Genomic DNA, 6191 nt, shown 5'->3' with positions numbered 1-6191 from the left:
CCAGGCGGGTCTTGACCCCGCGGGCTCAGGCATTCCACTCACCTCAGCCTCCCAAAGGCACGGGATTACAGGCTGAGCCACCAAGCCTGGCTATGTCAACTTTTTAAAACGGTTTGTATGTGTATAGAAAAGATGTTAAAAGACTATAGATATACTAGTTAACAAAGATTATCTGTAACTTACTTTATAGGTGGCATTACTATTTCATTTACTTATTTGTATTTTTATGATTTTTCATTTCAAAGTTAAAAAATTAATAATTTGGAACATTTTCCTACAGCAAATATTCTTTGAAAACATTTAATTTCTTTTTTTTTTCATGTTTATTTAGAGGCAGGGTCTCACTATGTTGCCCAGGCTAGTCTCAAATTCCTGGGCTCAAGCAGCCCTCCTACCTCAGCCTCTCAAAGTACTGGGGTTACAGAGATGAACCACCGTGCCTGGCCCTTGAAAGCATTTAATTTCTTAAAAGTGTTAAATTAAAACTTCCTCTTCCTGTCCCTGAACAATTCAACCCCGAAGCCACGAGGTAGGGCAGAGCTTTGAGAATGAACATTTGAAACTATCCTAAATGCTCAATCCAGGAGGATAGTTAAATGAATTATGGTACAGTTGAGGTGGACCGCCTGCTGTGAGTTGTCACGTCCGATGGGAGTGAGGAGAGCGCCCACGTACAGGGGTGTAAGTGGGTGTAATTGGGTGAGGCCAGTGGACATATGAGGCAGCGGGATGTGGTATGGGGTGACAGGGCCAGAGCAAGTGAGCAGGGCATCCAGTGTGGGCATTTGGATCCCAAGTGCAGTGAGACAGTATCCACGCCAGGGTGGTTCAGAGCCAGAGCAGGGTGAGAAGAGCACCCGTGTTGAGCGTGGGTACTGCTTGGTGTGGCATGTCAGAGCTTGAGCAGGCTGAGGGCATCTAAGCCTGAGGGTAGCCTATAGGGGTAACAGCCCAGCAGCACGTGGAGGGCACCCACACACTGGGGCAGCCTGACATGGACTGTTCAAGTTGCACAAGGAGTGAGTCCATGAATCAGCATGGCCTGGCTGGGAGAACCAAAGCTCAAGAAGGGTGAGGAGGGCCCCGTGGCAGAGGGCAGTCTAGAGTGGGGTGGCAAAGCCCACGGGGAGTGGTGGGGAGAACTTCCAGGTGGGAGAGGGCATGGCTGAGGAACTAGGAGATGAGCTAGCTGCAGGAGTCTTGATCAGATAAGTGAATGTCATAAGGGACTAGGAGGCAGGCACTCTCCAGTCAAAGCAGGAGGTACAGGTATGGCAAGGGAGAGCAAGAGAATGAACTCTGTGGAGGTTGATGTGGGCTCATGGTTTCTAGTACACCCAAACATAGAAATATGTAGAGATGTGCACCTGTGTGTGTGCATGCATCTATACATACATATATTCCCTGTCTGTCCACTGAAGGACTGGGAGTAGTGAGATCCCAATACCACATAGCTGGTGCCCAGATTTTAACTTCTAAATATGCCACAGGTTTTATGGGTTTACTATTAATGGCTCTTTAAATTTCTTTAGCTGTTGCAAATAGCATTGCTATAAATTGTATATGATTCCTTGTACACATGCACAAGTGTTTTAGAGGGAGTTTAGAAAATATAATTTTACACGTATATATTTCTCAAAACCACAGTTAAGATGTGTTTTGATGTGGCCATTGGTATTCTACTTTAAGCTAGTGATTTTGGGTATTTTCTGGGAATCTTAATGGACTTTTGCTATTTTCTTCTATGTTAGACAACTGAATTAGCAGTCTGTTCTTTATAATATTACTTTCATCACAGATTTATTGATTGTCTAACAAGTATGAGACCCTGTGTGAAGATGAGGCAGAGAGCCTTGCCCTGCATGATTAAGGTCTCACAATCAGAAATATGCTGCTTATATATTCCAGGAAAAGCAAAAGCACCCTCCTTCTTGTATTAGTTATTTATTATTGCTTACTCCCAAACTCAACAGCTTAAAACAACCAGCGTTTATTTTGTCACACAGTTTCTGAGGGTTAAGACTCCAGGATTGGCTTAGCTGGACATTTCTGGCATTCAGGGTTCCCGATGAGGTTGCTGCTGAGTTGTTGGCCAGAGCTGCTGCCTTGCTGCCTTCTGAAGGTTTGACTAGGTAGGAGGATCCTCTTGCAAACTCACTTATGTGACTGTTGGTAGGAGATGTTCTACACCTCATATACCTCTCTCCAGGGCTCTTCACAGCACAGCAGCTGATTTCTCCCAGAGCAAATGCAAATGATGAGAGAGAGGGAGAGAGAGTGCGCGAGCACACAAGTATGCGCCGGCATGTGAGCTCACACTTAATTCCACAATCAAGATGGAAGTCACAGGGTCTGTTATCACCTGATCTTAGAAGTAACACATCATCACTTTTTCTGTATTTTGTTGCTCACACAGACCCACCCTGTACCATGTGGGCAAGTACTACACAAGGGTGCGAATACTAGGAGGGAGGGGTCATCTCAGAGGCTGGTTACCACACCTCTAACTCTGAATGTCCTCTAGTTAATTTTAATTATTATCCCAAGATGCACAGGTACTTGATTTGGACCTGAAGGATATTAAATCTTCAGCAGGGAGAGATAAATTAAGGGAGCCCAAGTCTTGGCTTTTGAATGACTGAGTCTAGTGAGCTGGAAATGAGTCCAGTGCTCTAGAAAGAAACTATCTGGGATTGGAACATCACCTGAGAGAGTCCAGTGGCTTATACACCTGGAAGTAGCTGCGCCAGGGAAGACCTTGGGCCAACTCTGAGTCCTGCTTGCCTTCAGAGACTGAGACCAAAAATCCTGCCAAGGAAGCAGTAGACCTTTGCCCATCTACTGTCAGTCTTAACATTCAGAGCCATGTAGGTTGTTGGTAGTTCTGAGGGGGAGAATCTATTCTGTTTATTTAAGGAAAGTGGGAATTATTTGTGGTTGATGGTGGGGAGTGGGAAAGAGACTTTCTTGTATATGAGAACTAGAAGGACCTTCTAATCAGGAAACTCTGAGAAAGTCAGGTAGAGAACCTTCTTTCCAGCTTTGTGGTTTGAGAGGGCTGGTTTTATGCCTTCTGACATTAGTGATTAAGCAACTTTAGGACTTCAGCTGGATGCAGTGGCTCACACTTGTAATCCCAGCACTTTGGGAGGAGAAGGTGGAAGGATTGCTTGAGGCCAGGAGTTCAAGACCAGCCTGGGCAGCAGGGTGAAACCTGATATCATTTAAAAAAGGAAGAAATCTTAGGGCTCCACATGGGCCTCACATCCCTTGAGCTGAAATGTGAACCCCACCTTACATCTCCCAGGGCAAGAAGAGATGGAAACACCCCAAGGAGGACAAGTCTCTGTATAATGCCTGTGTTTCCTAAACCTCACAGATACAAGTGCTCTGTGGATTGAGATGCAGCGCTCTGAGGATTGAGCTCAGTAACAATTCTGTGATTTGATTAGAACTTGGTTTTATTGCCCTAAGAACTCCTCAAGTTGAGAAAGGTATATTTGGTCATCTCTATTTTTGGTTGAGCAAATAGCCTATAGTCTTTGACCTGGTTTGTCCACAGTCTCACTGTGAAGTGGACAGTCACTCTATGATGTCTCTGCTTGTCTCTGTTCCTCTGCTTTGGGTCACACGGGGCCCACCTGTTTCACAGAAGAAGCAGTTTTTATCTTCTGTCCATGACTCTTCTCTCTGTAGAAGTCAGCAGTCTAATTCCTGCTCCCATTCTGTGAAGTATGCAAAGCAAAAGGACAATGCTCCTTTATGACGTAAAGGTGACTGTTGAAGATAATTTAAAAGTGCTCCAGGCTGGGTGCAGTGACTGAAGCCTGTAATTCCAGCACTTTGGGAGGCCAAGATGAGGAGATTGCCTGAGCCCATGGGTTCGAGAACAGTCTGGGCAACCTGGCGAGACCTCTTCTTTACAATAAATAAAAAAATTAGCTGGGCATCGTAGTGTGCCCTTGTAATTCTGGCTACTTGGAAGGCTGAGGCGGAAGGATTGCCCGAGCCCAGCAGGTTGGTGCTGGGATGGCTGTGAGCGTGCCACTGCACTCCAGCTTGGGAGATAGAGTGAGATTCCAACTAAAAATAATAAAAATAAAACTCCAGAGCACACAGAAGGTGGGGGTAAAGGCTTTAAATACCATTCATGTGTCTCCAGCTCTACACATTTGTCTCTAGCCCAGTCACATTAAGAGAGCTTTTGTTATGCTCCCACTCAATACTGAGGAGAATACAAAGATGAAAAATACACAGTTCTTTATAGTAAAGAATTCATGATCCAGGGGAGAGAGATACAGAAATAGAAGTAATATGAGGAGAATAATTTTGCTATGCTAGTAAAGGACCAATAAAGCTAAGAAGTCCTAAAAAAAAGAAGAGATGAAGCTTTGTGTTATCTGAAACACTTCATGGAGGAAGTGGTATTTGATCTGAGCTTCAAATGATCAGACTTTGATCAGTGGTACAATGGAAAGGCAAGGAGTTTGTATCAGTTGACTGATGAACTTAAATGAGTTTACTAAACTTTATTTTTATTTTTTAATAAAATAATTTAATCTACACTGGAGTACAGTGGTGTGATCATAACTTACTACAACCTGTAACTCCTAGGCTCAAGCAATCCTTCCTCTTCAGTCTTCTGAATAGCTGGGACTATCAGCATGCACCACAATAGCCAGCTAATTTTTTTTTCTAATTTTGTTGTAGTAACAGAGTCTGACTGTGTTGCCCAGGCTGGTCTCAAACTCCTGACCTCAAGCTGTTCTCCCGCCTTAGCCTTACACAGTGCCGGGATTACAGGCATGAACCACCACTGCCTGGCTTAAACTTTATTACCATTAATTTCTGCATTGGCAAATTAGACATACCACTCTTTACTTCAGAAAAGTTTAGATGATTCTGTGAGATATTCTATGTTGAAGATGCTATGTATTATTAAAAATACTAGGCAAATGATAGATATTATCTGAAGGGAACTACAGAAGCTAAGTTTTAAACACAGGAGACGTTCCTAAAATGGTCAGTAATCCAAAGTGAATAGAACCTAAGGAAAAAGTAGGAGTGTGTGTGTGTGTGTGTGTGTGTGTGTGTGTGTGATCACACACTGTTGTGACAAGCTTGTTTTTGTGCATTTAGTTTATAAGAGTGAGTTGGGAGTAAGTTCTGGAGGCTGATACTTTGAATTTTCCGAGAATAAAGGTACCTAGCAGAGGTTTCCTCTAACCAGGGGAGGGACTTGAGCTCAGCAATGACTTAGTGCCTTCCAGGACCCCAGGGACAAATGCAAAGACACAGATAGCACATTCCATGTCCCTTCTCCTAGGGGTCATTTTACAGTCAGCACATATTGATGAACTGTCTGCTGGGTGTCAATAGTGATCTAAGCACAGTGAAACCACGGTAAACAGAACAGACAAGATCTCAGCTCTTGTGAAACCTGCTCTAGTAGAAGAGTAGGATAAGAAACCAAAATTATGGGAGTCTATGTGATATGAAGAAATGAAAGCAGAGTAAAGTGATAGAGTCCACTGCTAGAGTGGGGACAAGGCAGGACATTTCATCCAGAGGAGAGCTGAACTCTCATTTTCTTTTGAAAACTTTTTAAACAAAAAGGCGTTGAAAATGGTTTTTATTCAAGAGCAGGTGTAGCCACATCCTCCAAGTAAAGTTGTTTCAGCAGTTGTGGCAAATAAGAACATTTTGACTTTTTTTTTTTTGAGTTGGAGTCTCACTCTGTTGCCCAGGCTGGAGTGCATTGGCACGCTTAATGGCCACCGCAGCCTTGACCTACTGGGTTCAGGCGATCCTTCCACCTCAGCCTTCCAAGTAGCTGAAACTACAGGCACGTGCTACTCACCCAGCTAATTTTTTGATTTATTGTAGAGATGAGGTCTCACCAAGTTGCACAGGCTGGTCTTGAACCCCTGAGCTCAGGCAGTCCTCTTGCCTTGGCCTCCCAATATGCTGGGATTACAGGCTGAGCCACCGTGCCCGGCCAGCATTTTGACTTATTTCTGCCAAGTTACTGCTGAGTGCATTGGAAATTTTTCATTTCTTAGTATTGTTTCTTAACTGATCTTCGTTGTCTCTTTAAAAAAAAAGAAAGAAGCCAGGCTCGGTGGCTCAGCCTGTAATCCCGCGCCTTTGGGAGGCTGAGGTGAGTGGATTGCCTGAACCCACGGGTTCGA

At 44.1% G+C, this 6191-nt stretch overlaps 1 protein-coding gene across 8 annotated transcripts in view; it reads left to right on the top strand.

The window, feature by feature from the left end:
• Window positions 1–6191, top strand: part of ZNF180 (zinc finger protein 180) — a 22627-nt gene that overhangs the window by 4173 nt on the left and 12263 nt on the right. Inside the window, exon 1 of one of the 8 annotated variants that reach the window (XM_021718735.1) lies at window positions 5812–5845. The exons of the other annotated variants lie outside the window; for them this stretch is intronic. The gene's annotated coding sequence lies outside the window, so the exon portion shown is untranslated. Of the gene's footprint in view, window positions 1–5811; window positions 5846–6191 lie in introns of those variants that run through there. 8 annotated transcript variants of the gene reach the window in all.

The sequence above is a fragment of the Carlito syrichta genome, unplaced genomic scaffold (assembly GCF_000164805.1).
Source record: "Carlito syrichta isolate Samal-C Ts95f unplaced genomic scaffold, Tarsius_syrichta-2.0.1 Scaffold313379, whole genome shotgun sequence".
NCBI lineage: Eukaryota > Metazoa > Chordata > Mammalia > Primates > Tarsiidae > Carlito > Carlito syrichta.
Note: the sequence above shows the minus strand (reverse complement) of the source record. Positions and strands in the feature narration are given on the sequence as shown.